The following is a 25,530-nucleotide window of genomic DNA, read 5'->3' as shown; positions in this document are numbered from 1 at the left end:
AATGGCTCACTGAGCCACTTGCTCCATAGTGGGAGGGAAGGGGTGGGCAGGGGAACACCCAGGCATCCCAGTGTTAGTAGGAAGCGGGACCATTTGTCTACAGCAAAAAGATAGACAACCATTAGGTAGACACCATTAGTTAGACAAGCAAAAAGGTAGACATGCCAAAAGGTCGACTTGCCAAAAGGTCAACACTGCTATTAGGTCGACAGTCAAAAGGTCGACATGGTGTTTTTCACAGGTTTTTTTACCCCAAATGTCGACACAAATGTCGACACATTTGACATGGACACAGTTTGAAGTGAACCGCAGCCCCTCGCTTCGCTCCCGATGCTTCGGGCACGGTGCCTCGCTGCGCTCGGCACACTATTTTATTCTCACACCACGCCCTAGTGGATGGTAGGGCATGAAATACTGCCTGTCGGCACATGTCGGCTCAAAAAAACTGTGAAAAACCCCATGCCGTCCTTTTCACTGTCGACCTAGACACTTTCGACCTAATGGCAGTGTCGACCTTTTGGCATGTCGACCTTTTTGCATGTCAACCTTTTTGCTTGTCTAACTAATGGTCTCTACCTAATTGTTGTCTATCTTTTAGCTGTAGACAAATAGTCCGGATACCGTGTTGGTGTACACATCCTCTCGCATGTTAGAGAGGGGATTCGCCCAGCTGGGACGGGGGATGCAGTGGGGTGTTTGACCGGGCAACGGGAGGCATTTACATACGCAGTACAGTGAACAGGTCTGAATCGGTCAGAAGAGTGAGCGGTAAGGACAGGAGCACAGCCCTGGGTACATTCTGCTAGCACACATTTATTAGCAGAGCATGCAGCCAGTGGGAAGTAGCCGCTGGTCCAGCATTGCTGAGATGTGACTGCACGGTACTGCCTTATAATGCATGAGCGCAATTTATTGCAGGCAGCCCTTACATTAACAGGACTGTGGGGACAGCAGTAAATAATCATTCCTTAGGAAAACACGCAGAAGAAGAAACGACTGTCCGGAGGAAAGTGCCAGATAGGCAAGAGCGCAGACTTGGTGCTAGCCTGAGACAAAGCTAACAGAGGGATCGTTGTTCGTAGGGATCCCTGGAGAAGGGGAGGGGGAAGAGGATGGGAGTGTAGAAGAAGTTGGTGGGAGGAGAGGGGGATATGCGGGACAGGACGAGGAGAGGGTGGTGAGAGGGGAGAGAGGGTGGTGAGAGAGGAGGGATACCCTCCACACTCCTCCTGCTCCCACTCCCACAGACACAGACCACCTCACTGAGATGATGCCAACTTAGTCCCACTGAGCACTCAGCAACTTCTCTCCTGATAGTACATAGGTCTCCCGGAGGGTGCGCTGGAGCAGATGCAGGAGGACTGTGCGATGCCTGAGGAGGGCTTGCCCTATGCTACCTGTCTATAGGGAGTCAGTGTGTACAGCGCGGGGACCGGGCTCTGACTTTTCCTTACTGCCAGGGAGTGTGAGGAGCCCGCTGCTGGCATGCGGGGGGCTGGAGACCACCCCCGGGCTGTCTGTCACCCGGCTCGGATCTTACACTAACAGCGAGATAAGAATACAGCCCTGGGGGAGCAGAAGCTGGGACTGGATGCTGCAGCACTGTGAGTACACGCTCCCCTTATTACTGCTTCTTTAGTAGCCGGCAGAAGGGGGCGACCTTGTGGCAGCAGCTGCCGGGGATGGGATGGGGAGAACACGCTGCTGCTATGTGCAGAAGTGTAGGAGACGGCATGGGGATCTATTGCTGCCATACAGTCACTAGTACAGAAGTGTATGGGACGGCATAGGGATACAGTATATAGCTACCATACAGTCACTTGTGCAAAAGTGTATGGGGCGACATGGGGATGTATAGCTGCCATACAGTCACTGGTACAGAAGTGTATTGGACGGCATAGGGATATATAGCTGCCATACAGTCACTTGTGCAGAAGTGTATGGGACGGCATAGAGATATATAGCTGCCATACAGTCACATGTGCAGAAGTGTATGGGGCGACATGGGGATATATATAGCTGCCATACAGTCACTTGTGCAGAAGTGTATGGGACGGCATAGAGATATATAGCTGCCATACAGTCACTTGTGCAGAAGTGTATGGGGCGACATGGGGATATATATAGCTGCCATACAGTCACTTGTGCAGAAGTGTAGTGGGTGGGTGGTGGGGGCGGGGGGTTGTGTGGGGATGTATAGCTGCCATTCAGTCACTTGTGCAGAAGTGTAGAGGGTGCAGGATGGGGATGTATAGCTGCCATACAGTCACTGGTCCAGAAGTGTATGGAGCAGCATTGGGATGTATAGCTGCCTTACAGTCACTGGTGCAGAAGTGTATGGAGCGGCATTGGGATGTATAGCTGCCATTCAGTTACTTGTGCAGAAATGTATGGGACGGCATGGGGATGTATAGCTGCCATACAGCCACATGTACTGAAGTGTAGGGGACAGGATAGGGATATATAGCTTTCCTACAACCACTTGTTGTAGCAGGGAATCCCATCCATTTATGCTGGGGAAGGCTACAGGGGTGGGTAAGCCAAGGAGTACATTGTAGTAATAGTGTGGTACATGCATAATAAAGGAATGTAACATATATTGCCCTATATACCTGTTTAACATTGATCCTCACTGATGTGTTCTGCAATCTACCTCCTCTCATAACACTAGTCTGGGTGCTGCTATGTAGATAGGGTGGAAGATGTGTGTGTCAGCGGTAGATGTGTGTGTGTCAGCGGTAGATGTGTGTGTGTGTGACAGCGGTAGATGTGTGTGTGTGACAGTGGTAGATGTGTGTGTGTGTGCGTGACAGCAGTAGATGTGTGTGTGTCAGCGGTAGATGTGTGTGTGTGTGTGACAGCGGAAGATGTGATTTGGTCACTGACAGCAGTCACACATGTTATACACACTGACATGTAACCCTGATGCTGCTGATCTGTTATAGTGTATAGTACATAGAGTATTATATACACAGTAAACTCTGCTGATCGCTTTTAACACTTTCCAAAATGAACTCCAATTTAGCTTTGTTGCCTAAATGAATAGCGGCGGTGTAAATGGGACACGCCATGTCCCTTTACACAGGACTTCTACCCAGGTCCTGACCTGGGTAGAACACGGCTAGGACCTGGGTAGAGGGCGGTGTAAATGGGTACGCCGGGTCATCAGACCCGGCTCCCATTTACATCAATGGGGGACGTGCAACCTGCTTACTGCAGCATCCGCAGGTCTGATTAAACCATCTGTGCTGAAGCCACGATATCACTAAAACCTGCACTGTTGGTGTGCCGTGAGGACAGTGGTTGGGAATGCCTGTATTAGTGATATATTTGCCTGCTCCCTTGTAGAAGGTATGTGCGCATGCTTTGCTATAGACCATAGTGACACCTATGCATGCTCCTCTATAGACCGTAGTGACACCTATGCATGCTCCTCTATAGACCGTAGTGACACCTATGCATGCTCCTCTATAGACCGTAGTGACACCTATGCATGCTCCTCTATAGATCGTAGTGACACCTATGCATGCTCCTCTATAGACCGTAGTGACACCTATGCATGCTTCTATAGACCGTAGTGACACCTATGCATGCTTCTATAGACCGTAGTGACACCTATGCATGCTTCTTTATAGACCGTAGTGACACCTATGCATGCTCCTCTATAGACCGTTGTGACAGCTATGCATGCTCCTCTATAGACCGTAGTGACACCTATGCATGCTCCTCTATAGACCGTAGTGACAGCTATGCATGCTTCTTTATAGACCGTAGTGACACCTATGCATGCTCCTCTATAGACCGTAGTGACAGCTATGCATGCTCCTCTATAGACCGTAGTGACACCTATGCATGCTCCTCTATAGACCGTAGTGACAGCTATGCATGCTCCTCTATAGACCGTAGTGACACCTATGCATGCTCCTCTATAGACCGTAGTGACAGCTATGCATGCTCCTCTATAGACCGTAGTGACACCTATGCATGCTCCTCTATAGAGCGTAGTGACAGCTATGCATGCTCCTCTATAGACCGTAGTGACAGCTATGCATGCTCCTCTATAGACCGTAGTGACAGCTATGCATGCTCCTCTATAGACCGTAGTGACAGCTATGCATGCTCCTGTATAGACCGTAGTGACACCTATGCATGCACCTCTATAGACCGTAGTGACACCTATGCATGCTCCTGTATAGGCCGTAGTGACACCTATGCATGCTCCTCTATAGACCGTAGTGACAGCTATGCATGCTCCTCTATAGACCGTAGTGACACCTATGCATGCTCCTCTATAGACCGTAGTGACACCTATGCATGCTCCTCTATAGACCGTAGTGACACCTATGCATGCTCCTCTATAGACCGTTGTGACACCTATGCATACTCCTCTATAGACCGTAGTGACAGCTATGCATGCTCCTCTATAGACCGTAGTGACACCTATGCATGCTCCTCTATAGACCGTAGTGACACCTATGCATGCTCCTCTATAGACCGTAGTGACACCTATGCATGCTCCTCTATAGACCGTAGTGACACCTATGCCTGCTCCTCTATAGACCGTAGTGACACCTATGCATGCTCCTCTATAGACCGTAGTGACAGCTATGCATGCTCCTGTATAGACCGTAGTGACAGCTATGCCTGCTCCTCTATAGACCGTAGTGACAGCTATGCATGCTCCTCTATAGACCGTAGTGACACCTATGCATGCTCCTCTATAGACCGTAGTGACACCTATGCCTGCTCCTCTATAGACCGTAGTGACACCTATGCATGCTCCTCTATAGACCGTAGTGACAGCTATGCATGCTCCTGTATAGACCGTAGTGACAGCTATGCCTGCTCCTCTATAGACCGTAGTGACACCTATGCATGCTCCTCTATAGACCGTAGTGACAGCTATGCATGCTCCTCTATAGACCGTAGTGACATCTATGCATTCTCCCTAAAGAATACTCCAGCAGTAGTAAGTCAGTGTGGAATGTGCAATCTTAATGGGCAGCCAGTAGTGTAATGTGTCCTCAGGCACCGATGACAGATGTCAGCAGGGATCCAATCTATGACTAAAGCTGTCTACCCCTAACCATAGCTCAGTGGTGCTATTTAAGGTGCCCTTGTGTTTTTATATTTTTGCTATGACTTCTCTGCTCTGACATCTTGTTATGGGAATGCCGACATTTATCTGGTCTGTTTTAAAGGGTCCTAAAGTTGCAAAGTACCCTGTATTATCGACAGACACTGGAGTATTGTACACGGTCCTCAGCACAGTGGTACGTGGCACAGCACAGCACACAGTCATCTACAAGGAATGCTATATTCCCAGAACATGGTTAGCTTTTCTTACTTGCTACTGATGCTAAATACAGTGTATGTATGATCTACTAACTACAGCATATTCACCTTACAAGTCTGGAAGTGCCAACAGCTGGCTTACTGCCTGGCAGCAGTTTGGCCCCTTTACACTGGATAGTACAAATGTAATGGACGTATGGCAGGAGATGTGTCTATTATATAGTAGAAAATGTCCGTAAAATAAATACTGTGATGTTAGCCCTAATCTGGAGAACACACATAGAGGAGGAGGGGGTAATTACTAATTGATTCCCCACAGCAGGCTGGAAGCAATGCCGTTCTAGGTAAGAAATAGCTGTAGCACAGATTCAGCAGGGAATGAATAAAGCTCAGAGCCTGAAGATGTTTGTTCAGCATAGAAGCCCTGCATATAACTATTCACATTCACTTAGAACATGCAAAAAGGAAAAGGGACTTCAAAGCCACAAGCAATGAATCTGGGATGGCTCTCTGTTCTATTGTGAGTATATCCATGTGTCTGGAAGACTCACAGACTAGCAGAAGCTCAGCGAACAAACCCCAAACTGCTGTTTATAACCACAGGAAACATGCATTATTCCATGGGATGTGTTCAGTCGCTGTGTTCTTCTGATAGGTGCCCCATGCACAACAGTAATAATGCTGATATAAATATTTACTGCGTCACAGCTTATGAGAACATAATGTGTATACCCTGTTCACATCGACCCGGGATTTCGACCTGACAGCGACCCGGGTCTGGCGCTTTCACAAAGCAATCTGTGTTTCTTAAAACCTTCAAAACACTTTTCACCTGTGGTGAAACATCTTTCTGATCAGTTACCTAGCTCCCACACAGGTGATGGTAGTCATACATTACCAGGGAAGTCCAGGAACAGAGCATTTTCTCCCTGAGGGAGAGGGTTAGGTAGGCAACCATGTGTTTGCTTCTTACCAATTGTATTTCGGATAACAGTGTTTGTGATTGAATGGAGTTCTGCAGTGTAGTATATTGTACACATTGTAGTGTACATAGGAGAGATGGCCAAAACGGGTCACTAAAAAGAGCTGGATCCAGCGATCAATCCGTAAAAAGATACGGATCTTTTAGAAGGGTCATCGACTCACATTGAAAAAGGATTAATTTCATAATAATGAAGCATAAAAACTTGCGAGAGGTCGGTAGCTCTCGTGAGATTTCCCCTGTCCTTAAATTCCTACACAACCATCAGGTGGGTGGGCCATACACGATAAAATAAAAAAAATCAGCGGCTCACTCTTTACAGTGATCCGTCCAAAAGAACTGCTTCGTTTGCGAACGTCCCATCTCTAGTACATAGTGCCTAATACATTCTTGCACACAATAGTCATGCCTTGATTTGCAGTGCCCATGTGCAAAGTGCCACTGTGATCTCTGCTCACAGTGAGGCTTGCATTACAGTGATTGGCAGGCAGTGACTGCTCGGAGGTGTCATCTGGCAGTTTAAGGGGAGTAGTTGGCAAAATGTGCGTGTGTCATGGCCATTTCCGAGGGGACAGGAGTCTGCTATCCGCTACAAGCTTGTATGTGCTAAACATAATTCCTGTGCTGCTACTGCTACGTCCAGTCCGTGTAGCCATTATAAACCATCCCTTGGTTCCAATATTTCTTGTTTTTATGTATAGGCTGTTAATATGTATGCAATTTCCAATGAGTTTGTGATGGCTCCGGTGGGCGTCTTTTCTTATTTCTGGGCATTTGCTTCCAATGCGAACATTAGCAATTCCATAGCTTTTTCTCTGACATGCTTGTGACTGTCTAAAATTAATAAAAAATAAGTATTGTCTAAATCAAAGCTCTTTAGTAGCATATAAAGGTGTAACTGCATGTAAGGTGTATAGAGAATACAGTGCTAATTCTTCATCATTTTCTACAGTTTTTTAATAAGGAATATTGAAATGCATCTAATAGGTTTAGAGAATTCCTAACTTACCGACAGTCGGGATTCCGATGGTCGTTTCTCTAACATCAGAATCCCAACTGTCAGGAGCGAGAGCATTCTAGCCTCTTTTGGGGTCGCTGCGATCACCACCTATTCTATGTTTCCTCTATGGCCGTTCGTGAACCCCACAAGGGAAATTAGCCCGTGTAAGTCGGGATTCTGACTGTCTGGATTCCGATGTTGGAGAAACGACCATCGGAATCCCGACTGTCAGTTTTCAATCAGCATCCGTTTCATACTAGTGATTTCTAGCATATTACCTGTACATTTGTATGTAGATCATTGCATGTGTGGATGCCTAAAGTAGGGTATAGCCCAAACTAAATTTATTGAGTTGTTTTCTATCATTTTAATAAAGCTCATAATAACGGTTTTAATCATTTAAATGCATATATAATTGTTTAGCTAAACATACACATCTTTACATATACACACTTTAGGATTACTTGTTGATATAAATGGGTCCAGAAACCTGGCTAAGGGCAACTGCTTTGTGAGCTGGCTGTGTAAAACCGTTATTAAAAACATGTACGGATGAATAGGCTATGCAACAGTTTCCGGCACTTATCAGAAATGTCAATATTTGAGATAAGCAACTAGCACTTTTATATAAGGCAACTTGGATTTTAGACACAGTGGTCCTTTAAGACCAGATCCTTAAAACCAATATTTTATCAGCTGGGTTTAGCAGCACTCCTTTCCATGACACACTAACTTACCCCGAGCAATGTAACACATAGGTGTGACATAGCACAACACAATGTGTGCTAATATTCATTATCACATTTTTGCTAGTCTGTGATCAACGAGTCATTAAGTACGTATTTGTGTCTGTATACAAATCAGCAATGCATTTGCATGAGGAAAGTGTTCTGGAAATACATTAATCTGTATTTTTCCACAACCCTCCTCTACACTGACCGGGCCACTTACACATTTCTGACCCTTACATGCGGGTTCTAAGGTTAATTTAAAGCAGCTGTTAGGATGTCACACTCCAATAGATGCACCGAGTGCTAGTGAGACTGGCCACAGAAACAACATTCACATGGGAGAACTGTCAGTGATGGGTACCCTTTGGCACTGCAGCTGTTGGAGAACATCATGGTGATGAAGACGTTGTCCTTTCCGTGTACTATAGGGCCTGTTGCTAAGTGGAGGAGAAAACTGATTTACATCATTTTTACAGTAAATACATGATTGGGCCAAAATCGGTCTGCCAACAGCCACTTAAGCATAGTCATTTAATATGTGCAGCTGTCTCAGCAGGAGAGGGGGCGCTTTGTAACAGACAAGCAGCGGGGCTGGCTGATGTTCTTACATACAGCCATGCAGATAGCGGCCATGAGTTATCCAGATTTTCCTGCATGTGTCATAATGTCAGTCATTTAGAACTCACTCTAGAATTCTGTTGGGGCAGCTAGGTAGATTGCGATGCAATAAGCAGGCTGGCTTACTTCGGGCGGGATTCTCTAATAAATGCGGCTGCACATCGCCGGTATTCGCATATTTAATAATCGCATATGCACTAACATATGCGATTATTAAGGCAAAGGACAGCTCTTGCGATAAGAGCTGTCCTTTGCGTTGTGGCCGGCGATGTGCAACGGGTCCCCCCTCCCTCCCTGGACCCGTACCCGGCTCCGCTTCCTCCTCCCTGCACTCGGAAAGGTACGGGTAGGAGATCACTAGTCCAAGCAGCACAGCAGGAGGCTGCCCGGACACAGGTGAGGGGGGGGGGGGGAGGAGCTGATCGGTGTGGGGCGGCGGAGGACACGAAGGCAGCCCATAGGCTTCCATGGGGTTACACCATCTAGAACTGGTGTAACCCCTCCACAAATTGGGAGGTGGTTCAATTATTAACGAATTGCAATGATTCAGTAACAAGCCCTGCTTCAGTGAAAGAATTACTACCTACTAAGAGGACTTAGGGCGGGATGTATTAATATACATCGCAGCCCTTCACCATGCCCCCGCCGCGATGCCAGTGCATATGTGCTAACATGCGGCTGGCATTACGGTGCGATGACGGAGGCCCCCTGCGATACCTGTAATGTGGTCTTCGGGGGGGGTCTCCGTCACCTCCTGGGAGCGTGCTTCTCCCTTGCAGCCGGGACAGCTCAGCGTAGCTGTCCCCAGTGCCTCCCCCGCCCCCCCTGCAGCCGGAAGGACATCCGGCTGTGTTGCTTGGGGGAGGAAGGGCTTACCTTCCGGGGTCCAGGAGGACCTGTAAGAAGGTAATACCAAGGAAGGGGGAGAGGGAGGGTCGGCAAGGTGGCGGGGTTGTGGTGGAGGCGGCAGGTGGCGAAAAGTCCATAGCCTTCTATAGGGTATTGCCACCCAAAGGTGGCGATATCGGTGCGGCCGGGTAATAGTACATAGGAAAATGCGGTAAAGCTGGGGTTTTACCGCATTTTTCCCTTAATACATCCCGCCCATATACTTGAGTGGGACTTGGGAATTCTCTAATTCCTGCCTCCAGGCTCCAAGCTCCACAGGGGCACCTGCATGTACAGCAGCACATGTGATCCAAGTTTGAATTCTGCTCATCCAATGAAGCTTTCTGCTGCAGTGGTTAATTGGCTCTGACCTTTGACTGTCTGTAAATGCCCAGTTTGTTGTATCACTGTCTCCTATTGTAAAACGCAACGAAATATGCTGCGCTATATAAGAAACTGTTAATAAATAATAGATATTGGTAAACGATATTGTTCAGTGACGTCACTGAGACCCGCTGAACATGCAGGTCATTGGATATATAGCAGAAATCGACCAACATGTTAAGTCATTAACGATACATGGGAAATTTACACCCTAGACGATATTTTAAAAGATATAGCTCAGAGGCCCTTTCTGAGCGATATCTTTTAAAATATCCTCTAGTGTGTATGGGGCTTTACTTCTGCAATGTTGGACAGGACAGCTCCCATCTAGCACCTCAGCATGTGCTGCAGCAAGCAGTGATGAGATGGAATTCTGACAAATTAAATTCTATAACCCACCGGTTGTTGTCCAACGTAACTGGAGCCCTATCAATTCACTGCGGGCTCTGGTCCCTTTATACCGGCTAAAAGTTCTGTCTATATAATTCCGTATATAACGTCAGCGCTTTGGAGGGGGGGGGGATGACAAATTCCAGCTTGTCTCCAGTGACTGGCAGGAACTTAGGCCCCTTGCTCCATACACAGGCACTGGTCTGAGGGCATGCTCAGGTGATTGGGTGTTTGGCACTAGCTAATACCCCTTTTACACCAAAAACCCTGGTCCGACCCTGGTCTTTGAACGCTGGAGTTTCCAGGGTCTGACCCTGCTTTATACTGCATTTACACAGCACTTCGACCTGGGTCGGACCAGGGTCTGCACCATTTACACTGGACCTGGGTCAGCCCTGCCTTGTCATTACAAATGGCCTGCAGCAGCAGCACCACATCACCCCCTGCACATCATCACCCCCCCCCCTGCAGCATCACATCAATCCCCCCCTGCACATCATCACCCCCCCTAGCAGCAGCAGCACCCCCCCACCTGTACATTATCACCCCCCTGCAACATCAAATCACCCCCCCCCCCTGCACATCATCACCCCCCTGCAGCATCAAATCACACACCCCCTGAAGCAGCATCACCCCCTGCACCTTATGACCCCCCTGCAGCATCAAATCACACACCCCCTGAAGCAGCATCACCCCCTGCAACTTATGACCCCCCTGCAGCATCAAATCACAGGCTGCTGAGGGGGAAGATGGAGGGGATGCTCCCCGCTGCTGTAACTCCCCCCTGCAGCCGCGGGGCCGGGAGTGGAGGCAGCGGGAATCAGCAGTGCAGGTGGGCAGGGGACATCATCACCTGTAGAATCATATCATCACCCCCCCAGCGCGGGGTCCAGCCTCCAGGCAGCGGGGTCCGGCAGTGCAGGCGGGGGGTCCATCCAGCGTATACGAAGTTGCCGGCGGGGTCCCCCCAGTGTATGGGAACTAGTAGCGGCAGTTCCCAGCCGCCGCAGGGACGCTCGCTGGTTACTGCCCATACGCTGGAGGGACCCCGCCGGCAACTTCGTATACGCTGAATGGATCCCCGCCTGCACTGCCGGACCCCGCTGCCTGGAGGCTGGACCCCGCGCTGGGGGGGTGATGATATGATTCTACAGGTGATGATGTCCCCTGCCCACCTGCACTGCTGATTCCCGCTGCCTCCACTCCCGGCCCCGCGGCTGCAGGGGGGAGTTACAGCAGCGGGGAGCATCCCCTCCATCTCCCCCCTCAGCAGCCTGACAGTTCACCCCAGGCCCTCAGCAGCCGCAGACACCCCTCTCCTCCTGCAGCAGCTGGGGACAGCTTCCCCAGCGCTGCATGCCGTGCACGGACCCGCTGCGGGTGCCTGGACCCGCAGCGGGAACATTTACACCGGCCTCTACACGGGTCCTAACCGTGTTCTACCCAGGTCAGGACCTGGGTAGAGGACCCGTGTAAATGGACACGGCTTGACCCCATTTACACCGCCGAAGGTCCGGGTCTGACACGCCACTGACCCGGATTTTTCAGCGGTGTAAAAGGGGTATAAGTGATATAGTGATAGAATCACATATGCTCAATTGGAGGATCCTGTTCGGCTCTTCTTAAGGCAGAGATGGAACCTTGGAGACCAGACATAACTGGTTCCATGGCAGTACTAGGGGGAGGGACAGGCTATGCAGTGTTCCACCCTCTGATTGGTTGGCAGTTAGGCTCATTTGTATTTGAATGTTGTATGTCTGCAGTTATTATTGATTAACCCCCAATTTATTTTACTCAGGTTCTTGAATCATTTATATGCCACTGTTTCTATTGCATTTTCTTTCTTTTTTTAATGTGTGGTAGATGTTTTCATTCTCATTTGTCATTTTCACAGTTCAGAAACTCTATCTAAAAATGCATCTAGTCCCAATGAGCTCAAAGTAATGCTGTATTATATATGCATTGACAGGTATTGAATTACCAGCAAATCCAACCCTAGGTGCTTTTCTGCAAGCATCTGTATCTTATAATATAATATATTCATAGAACACAGCTCTGAACACAGAATCATCTTTGACAAATGACCCTGTTATAATATAAGGAGGACATGTAATCAACTCTACATTTTATGAAACTTGTGTGAAAACAAATCAGTTTATATTTCTAGGTCCTTATAAGGCTACAGCACTGCGCTTTTTTATCAGCAGATTTTGCTGCTCATTTGTCATTGCTGTCTTGAATTTCCTTACTCTAATCAAGGAAATTACCAGGGAAGACTTTTTAAACTTTCCTCACCTTAGCACTTTTCTAATAATTAAGATACATGTAGTGTACGTGGTTATAATCTATAGAGTGGCAAGAAAAACATCTAAATGGATTTAAGCACAATTTAAAAAACACCAAACAAGAGAAATGTAGGGACAGATTGAAATGGTAAAAAAAAAAGTAAAAGTTTTCTGTAATTTATGCTAGTACAAAGAATAGAGACACATTTGTGAGATCTTTTTGTGCCTCAGTTTCCACATAGATTTTGTTTTTTATACATTTTATGCATGAATTTAATAAAATGATGTTAGAGGAAGTAGTATTATAAACATAACTAAAGAAATGTAATATTGTTTTGTTTTTTACTTCTACAAAGAACAGAATTTGACAGCAGAGAAGAACCATTCAGCCCATCATTTCTGTCTTTTTAGGATTAGGGGTTAAATTAGGGTGTTAGTGGTTATGGTAAAGGGTGAGGGTTGGGTTATTAGTGTTATTGTATTAGGATTAATGATAAGAGTATTATTTTTAGGGGTTAGGATTAAGGGTCAGGGTAATAGTGTTAGTAGGGTGTTAGTGTTAAGGGTTAGGATTAAAAGTAGGGGTAATAGTGTTAGTAGGGTATTAGTATTAGGGGTCAGGATCAAGGGTTAGGGTACTAGTGTTAGTAGGGTATTAGTGTTAGGTATTAGCATAAGGGTTAAGGTAATATTGTTAGTAGGACATTATTGTTAGGGTTAAGAGTTTGGGTACTAAACGTAACTAGCACTAAAACCACACTGCTGCCTCCTCCATAGAAGTGAATGGGACCCAGGTCGCTCCACCCCGGGTCACTCGTTCATACTACCCAATAACCCGGGTCTGATCCGGGTAGAACCCTTCATTTTACCCGGGTCGGATTGCTGGGTTGCTGGACCCAGTATTTTTCAAAAGGCCCTTTCACACCACACAGTGACCTGGGTCGACCCGGGGGTATTTGTGTGGTTTGAAAGGGGAATTATTGTCCACAGACATGTGTTAAATGATTGGACCCCACCCCATATACCCCCTTCCTTTGGCAGGATAGATACATTCCTCAACAACAAACAATGGGTGAACATCACCCCATTTATCTATGAATTGCTAAAAGCAATACTTTAAATCAGACTAGAGTTTACAGATTGTAGTTCTTGTCAATCTACCAAAAATAATATTCAAGAAAGAACTTCTGTTCCGATAACATGGGCCTGGTACAATATTATCTTACCTGTTAGCTGAGAAGAAGATTCAATCCCAGCCCCTCAATGCCAGTGTATATAGAGCTAGTAATAATCCTAACGAATAATGTTTTACACGTAAAAACACTTCTACAATAAAAAGCACATTTGGGAAAGAGAAAACACTCCCCATTTAGCCATACGATTTTCGTGGGACAGCCCCATGTTTTTTTTTTGCTGCTTATTTTAGTGTAACTGGTTTCTGATGGGTCCATTTACAACAGGAATGAGGAACCTTCTGCCCTACAGCTGTTTTTGAACGACACATCCCAGCATGCCCTGCAACAGTTTTAGCATGGCCAAATAGAAAAAATGTATCGGGGAATTCTGGGATGCGTAGTTCAATAACAGCTGGAGAGCTCATCCCTGATTTACAACATTTATTCTAGTGAGTCCGAAGTACTGGTAGCATCTACTATTATCTACTATGTTTAACCTCTTGTCAGGGTAAGGAGACAAAAGGAATTTCATATGCCAGGTGGAATTGAATCTACCGGGATGAGTCCGCATAATTTAGCAGCAGAGTTAAGTTGTCTGTTGGCTTTAGTGTTAGGGCATGTTTTTACTCTGGCCAATCAGGGTTTGAAGAGCATTTTAGGTGCTCCAACTGCCTATTAGGCCAATTCTACCCTATTGGCCTCAGCTACACCATGTGGACTTCTTGTGTGTCTTTTGAGAGGGCAGTTTGGATCTCTTGAGTTGTAGGTGAGGGACTGATACCTGCTGATGGTTAATATTCCCATATATGTTTTGAAATGCCAACCATACTGGATCATTGGTGGATCATTGGACTGTATTGGATAATTTCATATATTATGTTTATATTTCCAAACCAGATACTCCATAGAATTCATCGTTCCTGTTTTTAAAAGTTATCGGCTTTTGTAAAAAAGAAATTCAAAATCCTGTGGAAGCCATTGCTTCTCGTTTACTTGACGAGAAGCAATGGCTTTATTGGTGAAGATGATCTGTTAACATTTGAATAACTAAAGTAGTGTTCCCTGCTCATTAAACCCGGCTTTGTTAAAATCTGACATGTGTGGCATGAATAAAAGAGCTTTCCGAAGCGTTTGAAACCAAGTCATTCATTATTAATGTGTAAAGTAGTGTTGATTACACCAACAAGAGCAAACTAGCTGCAGTGTGTTATGCCTTTCAGTGGGAAAAGATAAAGAAAGTGTGTAGGTAAAAGCTATAACTAAAAAAAATTAACGTTTATCTTAAATGCCAAAGTTTTAAAAAGGTGTATTAAAGAGGAGTGCATTGTATTATGACATACTGCATACTCTTGTGAGACGGGTTCTTTCCACCCCCGACTTCAGCTGTCAGTGTATAGCGAGAAGATGGCCTTGTTTGCACTCCAGTAAAAGTTAAATGATCCTGAAGTACAGTAGGAAACTGATCATAAAGAAAGCCTTAGAAATTCCACACCTGTAAATCTGAAGATTGAGTGTGATTTCAAGAACTGGGTGAGTACAGTTTATCCTTTGAGATGTGACTTTGATATTGTGTTTTATCAAAACAGGACACGTTACATGACCTTTTGTCAATGCAATTGGGACAGGTGTACTTAACATCTCAATGATAGAACTGTGATAGCCACAATGTGACTCATTTGCACATTGATCAGTTAAGTCAGTGGTTCCTAAACGGTGCGCCGTGGCTCCCTGGAGTGCCTTGGGACACTTGCAGGGGTGCCCTTGGTTGGTGGTTCAGGACCAAATCAAATTATTTATGGGCAAAACCAGCTCCGGGTGGCTGGCAATCATAAAATGTGTACAAAAAGAAGCAAAACCCGGCCATTTACCACATAACTGACCTTTAGAATCGCATATAAACCCAATCTACTTAATGTTAGATTTATTCAGCTTTTTTTTTTTGGCCTGGGGTGCCGTGAAAGAATTCTGATACTCTAGGGTGCCATGATTCCAAAAAGATTGGGAACCCCTGGGCTAAGTGATGTGCAACCCGGTGACCGGTCACATATTGCAATAATCACTAACAAAGCACAATTAACCTTACTCCTATAGATGCATTAGTTGTTTTATTTAAAATTCAATATAATGATATAAAACAGTGATGGGCAACTTGATAAACCTCAGAGGTCGCATCAGTTGGGGTTTAATAACAGACACCCACCCCTCACCTCCATTCCAGATGACACTGTAATGTCCCTAGGCAATATAACACATATGTGCCACTTGACACTGTTAATATTGCATACGTGTTAATATTCATTATCACCTTTTCTAATTAGTCTGCGATTAATTGGTCATTAAGAAAGTTTGAGCAATGCATGTGGAATCTGATATATAAATATATCAGTTTTATGTTCTTCCATTCTCAAATAAAGTAATTGATCTGCCTAACCTTACCGACCCATGCATGCACAGCATAAATGTAGTTACAGTAAGCGTAATCACAAAAACACACTTCTTCATGGCATGGATATAATGAGTATAGGTAGAATGCATGAACAATACTCTGATGACAATGCTACAGTATATTCCATTACCTGCCTTTTGGGCAGAAATCCTCAATGATGCAACTGCCGCATCCGGGAATATCATCTCATAGCATAAATATTTAGGTGTTACTGTAGCCTTAAAGGATGTGTAAAACATCTCCATCTTCTGGGTACAATTTCGCATACGTCAGATAGAGGATGTATTTTTACATGAAAGCCTTTAGAAAGGTGGACAGCATTAATATAAGTCTTGGAAGTAAGTCATGGAACATGGTCCCCAAATGAATGTGGCTGGCATCTGATATCAGATGAATAAATGCTGTATGTGACATCAGATACAGATCTTGCTCAGTGAGCTGTGAGACAACCAGAACTCCTGAGCTGGAATCAGTAGCAATTTATGTTCTTATCCCTCTATAAAATGATCACATATTCCTTAGACAATACTACGAGAACTCCAAGCTGCTTGGAACTGCACATATGCACTGTTTGAATATTACTCTTTCTGCTTGCATATGCACTGTCTGTTTTGAAAATGCACACCTCTCCTTAACTTCCACTATCACCTCTATGCTGATAATACCAAAATCTACCGATCCTTTCCTGATCTCTCTCCCTATATCCTCACTCATATCTCCAACTGTCTCTCTGCTGTCTACTCCTGGATGGCCCAGCGCTTTTTTAGACTTAAAATATTAAAGACTAAGCTGACCTCTTCCCACCCTCCTGCATAAAACCTGACAATCTCTCAACCTAACCTGTTTAAGCTCACTTCTTCGCCTTCTGTGTCACCCCAGTCTGTCTAACCCTCCCCTTTTAGAATGTAAGCTCTCACGAGCAGGGCCCTCTCTCCTTATGTGCATTTCTAGAATATATAAACCTCTGCCACCCTGATAATTGCTTCAGTGTCCTGTCCCCTGGTGCAACTATCCATATTAACCATGTACTTGTCCTAAACTGTCTTGTACTGTAATTTGTTATGTGTTTTTGATTATAAATATGCTCTGTAAAGGGCGCTGCGGAATCTGTGTGCGCTATATAAGAAACTGTTAATAAATAAATAAATAAATATGCCATATGCCGTAGGGTGAACCTAGCAGTGTGAAAAGGATGCCGTTGGTTTCTCTGTTGCTCAGGATTTTCTGATTATATCATTTTAGCCGGAACACCTTAATTACATAAAGTTTTTAATGATGAATTAAAATGCAAAGGCCTATACACACTAGGTGATTTTGAGCTCAAAGTAGCTCAATTGTCCCGTTTTAGGCTACTTTGAGCTCAAAATCTCTTTGTGTATGGGTGGGCAATAAGCAGTGAGCTCTGGGGCGGACTCCCGCATCACAGGCGGCCCCACTGTCTGTCTGTCTGTCACCCTGTTTTACAGAACGAGTCAACCACTTTAAATAGGCTCCTAGTAGTAAATCCTGAGCGATTTATCGGCCAGCATTTTTATCACATCATTCATGGTCAAAAACGCCCAGTGTGTACGCACCTTAAGTCTGATCTGTGAATCTACTAGGAACATATTTGCAGCCTTCACTGATTTACAAGCAATTTAGCCTATCAAATGATCTGTTCTGCACCGAGAACATCAGGTCAAGCTGGCCATGCACATGTGTGTCTGACCCAACAACAGCGTTACAAACAAGTTTTGCTGATCTTAGTTATTTAGTGCCCAATAACATTTTCAGTCCTGATTGTTGTAAGAAATCCAGTTATATTGGATTTTTATTATCATGGGCAAATATGACCAAATACTTGACAGAATTAGCACATGTATGGAAAGCTTTTAGTGGATCTTCCATGAATAGATTCAGCTGCTTAGCTGAAGCGCTAGCGGCCCTAGGCATTTCCATATTGGCCAGGCAGTTTGCCAGATTGGACAATGCAGATGTTTGGCACTTGGGATAACAGGCTGTCAGCATCACTGTGCTTGCGTAGATTTAGTACTGTATGTAAAAAAGGCAGTCCTCTAGGCCAGGGCGTCAATCAGATAGCTCGGTTCAGCGCTCCGCAACAGCAAAATAAAATACCAAAAATTAGGTTTATTCAAATAGCTTAATTACTCCCAGATTTGCAGATGAAGCCATGCATTGAACCACTAGAACACTACAGAACTGTTACAAATACACCTCGCCTGTCTTACATCCTGCCAGCGTTCACACAGCATTCATAAGCAGCTTGTGTTTAAAGGCACATCAAGTGACACACAAAGCTGTTTTAAGCTATCATGTTACTTTCTTATGTCAAAAAGAATGAACTTTTTATGTCTGAAGTTTCCAGATGGGAGGCGTACGGCTTCCTTTGTAACGTCAGATGTAACATACCAGATGTGGAAGATTTCCTCCTTTCCATCTTCATTCACCACAGATCCAGGCAATGTTTAAATGTAAAAAAGCAGCAAAAATAAATGACACCATCTCCAGGCTACAATCAGTAATGAATCATGCACCGCGAGCATTGTTGGCACAACTGTTCTCCCATTGGCAAGAGCTCTATTCTTCATGACTAGAGCATATGGGTGAAAACATCTGGATATGAAAGAGTTAAATGAAATGTTTTTGAATAATTCGGCATGCCCGTGTTAGTTACATGTTAGTAACACGTACCAGTCAATTTACACCCAGCTTTGCTTTGACCATGTGTGTCAGAATTTTTAAATGTTGCTGTTTTATAATTGCTTAAACCAATAACAATGAAATGATTGAATATTGCCTTGTCAGAGTGCAAGTATAACATATGCAGAGTACAGTAAGGGTATGTTCTCATAATTGCAAACAGATGCATACTCGAATTTTCACCTGTCAGTAGCTGTATCATATACGCACTGATGAGGATGACGAATGCCAGTACTAGCTAGATGCTTCTGATTGGCTGATTAAGAATTCTCTGCTATATCATAATCATGGAATCCTATTGTAGCATGTTTTTTCATACATGGAAGGAGTTCTTTGTGCATTTAAGCCTAATGCATAAAACATATTTCTACAACATAAATGTGGAATTGTAAACCTGGCACAAACTGGCGCATGTTTTTTTTTTTTGTAGCAAATGCATTGTATGTCTGGGGATTTGGACACGTGTTTTAACTCATTGAAATGTTTGCATCTTAATAAAAAAAGAAATACAATATGGCATTATTGAATATTGAATAATAGACACAGGTACACCTCTTAATTGTAGTTATTTTTGTAAATCAGTCCACCACTGTTCATTACATTGCCCGCATGGATCTGGAAGATAAATCTGTGTTCATCTTGAAATGAACGGTCAGAAGCTGCAGGGTGGTGAAGCCCTATCCCCACACCAGGGACAGCGCTGTCCCTGCTGCCGGCTCCAAGCTGCAATGGAGATCTTGCATGAGTAGCAAGATCTTGCGCATGCCCAGTACAGCCGGCTAGGGGAGGGGGGACTGTGCCTCATTAAGGGCCTTATTTTGGTTCATTTTTTCTGACAAAATCCTTCTTAGATGGGCAAAACCATGTGCACTGCAGGTGGGGCAGGTGTTACTTGTGCAGAGAGAATTAGATTTGGGTGGGGTTTTACTTCAAAGTGAGATCTATATTGCAGTGTAAAAATAAAGCAGTCAGTATTTTCCCTGCACAGAAACAAAATTACTCACCCAAATCTAATTCTCTCTGCACATGTTACATCTGCCCCCCCTGCAGAGCACATGGTTTTGTCCATCTAAGAAGGATTTTGTCAGAAAGAATGAACCAAAATAAGGCCCTAAGAGCTGATGTGCTGTCTCCTCAAAGGGACCTCACCAGAGGGGGGAGTTTGCGCTCCCCCGATTCGGCAGACAATACATCCTGTCGATTTCCATACCTGCTTCGCCTCGTTAATGAGGCAAAGCAGGAAGTGTTATAGGGGTGTGATATGCACTGCTATAATATATCTGGCCCAAAGTGTGATGACAACTGGCCCGGGGAACACCTCCTGCACATGCCACTAAAAGGGGAATGGCATTGTTAATCCCCATTTTCATCAATCCGAGGGTCCCGGAGATGCCAGTCTGATTGCGATGCTGGTTCCTACTGTGCAACACACAGCAACTGTCACTTAGGAGGAGTCTGCACTTGGCAGTTGACACCCGGGAGCAACCTCTGTATTAATGCAACTGCTCTATAGCAGTTACAAGGTTATCGGGATGGCCTGGCCTAATGGGCCCCATACATCAGCAATCACAATTTATGGATTTTCAGATATAGGGATATTTTGGCCAGAAAAAATGGATTTTACAATCTATCTGACTTTGCCCACACATTACAGATTTATTTCAGTGATCGGCAGATTTTTCCATCTAAAGATTGCATCTTCATATCTGGAAATTGCCCCAATCGATTGTCATTTCAGCTGTTCATAATGTAAATAGATGAAGAAGACGAATTGGGAATGCCCACACATATAAAAAAGATCTGCAGATAATACCAGATTATTAAGCATGTTTAAAAACCTGATTAAGCAATCGATTGGCCATTTTGATTGGGATTGCCAAAAGGGGGAGCCCACACATCTAAAATTAATTGTGGCAATCATCTCCATATCTGAAAATTGTCACAATTAATTGCTGATGTATGGGGCCCTTAAAGCTGGTACCCACGAGGGATGTTGGCTAAATATATTGTTTCTGGCCGAATTGGATCAACATATTGGCCAGGCTATCTAGTGTGTGTACACCCAATATGCAGTTGCTTGTAATGCCATCAGGTTTGATGTTTTGTACATTAAACCATAAGATAATGCTAGTGAATGCAGCAGTGTATAATGAGGGAGAGCAATATGTTGCTATGTCCTTCTATACATCATTCAATGTGTACCTAGGTTCAGATATGTTGGATGGGTGCAAATCGCTCCTTTGTACACCCAGCTTTAATGTAATGCTCATTCTTCCCCTCTCTCATGGGTCTACTCTCTTCTACACCCCAGTCCTCCTACTTCCTCTGCACCGTGGTTGTGTAGGGCAATGACAAAAGGGTAAGCATTGGCAATTAGTATGGTACAATAGATACAGGCAGGGCTATTTTTTAGCAGGCTCCAGCAGGAACTGAGGCCCTTATTCTAGTTCACTCTTTCTGACAAAATATTTCTTAAGGTGCGTACACACGGGGGCGATTTAGGGCAAAATCGCGGGAAATATGGTCGCTGAGCGACCATATTGCCCGCAATGGGAGTGTGCACCGGCGATATATCGCCGGGTGCGCGCTCCCGTTTTTGCCCCTGTGGTGATCGCTGGTCGCAGGAACATGCTCCTGCGACCAGCTGATTACCACTGCCGGGCTCCCCCCGGCAGTTTCTTTTACATCAGCGACCATCTCTGGTCGCTGATGTAAAGGAGAAACTGAGCAATATATTGCTCAGCCATATATTGCTCAGCCATATATGGCTGAGCAATATATCTCCCCCGTGTGTACACAGCATTAGATGGACAAAACCATGTGCACTGCAGGTGAGGCAGGTGTTACTTGTGCAGAGATAATTAGATTTGGGTGGGGTTTTACACCTGCCTCACCTGCAGTGCACATGGTTTTGTCCATCTAATAAATATTTTGTCAGAAGATTGAACTAGAATAAGGGCCTCAGTTCCTGCTGGAGCCTGCTGAAAAATAGCCCTGGATACAGGTGTCCAGAGATCTTAAATGTGGATATATGTATTAATGGCAATTTTTCTTATTCCCCAATGCTGATCCAATCCAGCGATCAGGGGATTCCAATTATCTGCAATGTGTCTGGGAATTAACATGTAAAAAGCCCAGACTCGCCAAATCAAGTTTGTTGAATTTTGCAGATTCCTTGACCCAGGCAAGGGGAGAATGGTGAACTACCTCGAATCTACCCTGATGTATAGGATTCTTACTGTAAGTAGAAATGTGAGGGGTGAAATGAGAAGAGTGGATTTTTGCATAAATTAAGGTCCATAAAACTGTGAGCAAATGTTAAGGGGCCCATACATTATTACAATTCTGCAATTCCCAGTTTATTCGATGCCTGGATTGAGAAAGCATAAAAATGCAAGGTTATGGATATCTTTGATTGTTGATTCTGACCCCCAAATTATCTGGATTTTAGAAATGCTGGATTTTGTTGATTCCCCGACAAATCACCAATCATTGGAGTCTGACGATCAGCGAATCGTATGTTGGGACACGTCGGAATCTGGGAATTTAATTTTTGATTTATGACCTAAATTGGATGTGTGAGTTTAGTACCAGCTCTGGTGTGTGTGAACAGAGGATATCCATGTGAGATATAGGAGAGAGGTCAGTAGGGATAAGGGATATTTATGTGTCAATAGCAGAACAGGTGTATGTGAGGAGATGAGAGGTGAGCATGCATGTATGTATGCGGTGTACATAACAGCACAGTTGTAGTGTTCATTCTAGCACCCGCCATATTTGAAAACCTGTGCAGTTCCTCTTCCCTGCCTGGGGTGTCTCTGTCTGCTGTGGTGTTTCTAGAACAGGTGTGGTTAGCATATCATTGCTGATATACAGACCACACTGTGCTAGAAGCACTACAGTGGACAGTGACACCCCAGGCAGGGTAGAGGAACTGCATGGGTTTTCAAAGATGGCGGGTGCTAGAATGACCACTGCAGTTCTATGTGTAGTGGAAACAGTGCAGTGGGATTTGCGAGCTCAGTGACATGTATGTTCTAGTAGAAAGGGGCTTCCAGCTTGTCTCTAGAAGAGATTTTTTGAAGGGACAGTTTGACGGAGACCAGTGCCCCAAATCAATCAGACGAGCTCTGACCTATTAGTCCTCTATATTACAATGAACCCAAGCTTACTATAAAACCATATCATTACTTTTTCACTTACTCCCTATATGTTGTTTGTTCTGGTCTCCATCCAATGTAAAGCTGGCTTCTGGATTTATGTGACTGATTCTACAATGTATTTAACAAGCATGTCAATTCTGTAACTTGAATCGTACACAGAACATCAGAATTTCACAATCTTTATAACAAAACTTAATTGGAGTAACTTAATCTTTACCAATAAACTATTACTGGCATGGAAATGTATCTTGGAGACAGTCTTATCTGTGTCCCGCATAAATAAACGCAGTGCGGCTGTGTTCTGGCTTAGTTGTGGCATAGATTCCGCAGTGTCTGATTGCACGCTGCATAACGGTACAGTGGGCCTGATTCAGACCTGTTTGCTAGGCTGCGTTTATTCCCAGCCTAGCAAACAGTTTAACGCTGCCCTGACGATCGCCCACCCCCCCCTTCGTCAATCAATTCCCCACATTTGCATGCGAGTGGATGTGTACGCTTACTCATCCACTCGCATGCAGCCACTTGAAAGAAAAATCTTTTGATGGTCGTTCCCCTTCAATTGATTTTTTCCCTCTGTTCATAACGAAAAGTAAGCCAGGACTTACTAATTGGATCCAACAAATAAAATTTGGCAAATTTACGGAGGACCTCCCACAAGTAGGACCACTCCACTGAATCTAAGGCCTTGGCGGCATCCAAGGACACCACCACTGTCTCCTGATCCACATTGCAGGTCCCCTTCTGCAGGTGACAGAGCAATCTCTGGATTATGATTATGGAGTGTTGATTTTCCTGGCATAAAGCCTGTCTGGTCATGGATAACGGAAAGAATGACAGAGTTAAGACGCGTTGCAAGTAATTTAGCCAGAATTTTAACATTGGTAGTGAGCCAAGATATAGGGCGATAAGAGTCTGGAATAGGGATCCTTATCCTGTTTCAGAATCACCTGATCCCTTTCGCAATAAAAACACCCATTTTACCGTTTTGGGGAACTGCTTAGATGTTACCTTTGACACAATTGAGACTTCCCCTTTGCAGGTGCCCACACCCATCCCACACTCCCCTCGACCAACCCCCTCTGCTTACCACCCAGGAGCACACCCTTTGTTGAATGTTGTATTACCGTTTGCAGACCGAGAAATCCTGTATCGGTGCAGCTGTGGGAGATGTTCTAAGCCATAGGGGCCCATTTATTATTTATTTGTACTAATTCTTTCAGGGATCAGCCACAAATATTAAGTACTGCCAGCATGTATGATGGAGGGACTGCAGCAGGAATCTTCCATACCTGCTGCATTCTTTCTTGTTTCGCCCGCAGCCGCATCCCCCATAGGTTTATATTTGGATGCGATGCTGCCCAATGTACCAATTTTGGGCAGCTTTGCATCGGGTCATGCAGCTACCGCCATTCTGAGTTGGCAGTAGCCTATGGGCTACTTACCGCACTGCTGGCGGGGGTCATCACCAACCACAGATGCGCAGATCCCCCAGCTCCTTTTGCACCTGTGGTAATGTTCCTAATATGTTAATATGCACTTAAAAAACCTTTGATGTTTGGATATATCTGCCATACAGTGGAGGGCTGTCACAGCAGGCTATCGCCTATACTGCATATTTGTCTGTATTACTGGACCATTTCAGCCATACAGAACAGTCTGTTCCACCAAAAGAACACATTTCAGCTCATTTTGCCTCGCTTTGGGTCCCTGGGGTACCGGCATTCTGAGATGGCAGTAGCCCATTGGAGCCTATGGGCTACAGACCGCACAGCCGTGGGGCAGTGCGGTCCGCTGGGCCGACGGGGGGGGGTCAGTGCTGACTGCACATGCGCAGAACCCCAGGCACCCAGCTGAGCGCATTGCAGGGACGTTGTCATCTTGTCCCTGTGTGTGCAGGGTGATATCTCCATGTGATAGGTAATATTCCACCCAAATCGCATTGTAAATGCAATCCTTAATAAACGGGCCCCTATGAGTGCCGTAATGGTACAATGTTACTACTAAAGTGGAGGTAGGCTAAGCATACAAATGTACTTTTTCTAAATGCATTGGGTTCAAATGTAACGTGTTATTCACTAAAATGCATACATACAGCATATTCTGCTCTTTGACACCGAGTTATACCAGTACATACCAATCTGTCAGAGCCTCCTGTTCCCCAGGGATAGGGCTATAGTGACGTATAGCAAAAGAACAACAAACAGTTCGCTGTTATGATTGTTGGCTTCTTGTATGGGAGGATTTTAGGAAACAGGAATATTATTATGTATTAGTGAATAATGGTAATCCTTTCCTATCTGCACATGTTAGATGTTGTGCTCTGCTTTCTCTCATCAGCAAGAATTAGGCATGCATTTAGGACCGTTGACTAAAATGATATTTCTAATGAAGATTGGATGTTGCCCATAGCAACCAATCAGAATCTAGTTCTTATTTATTTAGCACCTTCTAGCAGAAAATAGATAGAATCTGA

At 44.9% G+C, this 25,530-nt stretch overlaps 1 protein-coding gene across 1 annotated transcript in view; it reads left to right on the top strand.

Moving 5' to 3' along the window:
• Window positions 1-1,081: 1,081 nt before the first annotated feature.
• Window positions 1,082-25,530, top strand: part of CHST3 (carbohydrate sulfotransferase 3) — an 89,807-nt gene continuing 65,358 nt past the window's right edge. Inside the window, exon 1 of the mRNA XM_083148599.1 lies at window positions 1,082-1,604. The gene's annotated coding sequence lies outside the window, so the exon portion shown is untranslated. The remainder of the gene's footprint in view (window positions 1,605-25,530) is intronic.

Source organism: Crinia signifera, chromosome 6 (genome assembly GCF_055691185.1).
Source record: "Crinia signifera chromosome 6, ASM5569118v1, whole genome shotgun sequence".
Taxonomy (NCBI): domain Eukaryota; kingdom Metazoa; phylum Chordata; class Amphibia; order Anura; family Myobatrachidae; genus Crinia; species Crinia signifera.
The sequence above is the reverse complement of the archived record's forward strand: the minus strand, read 5'-3'. Positions and strand labels throughout refer to the sequence as shown.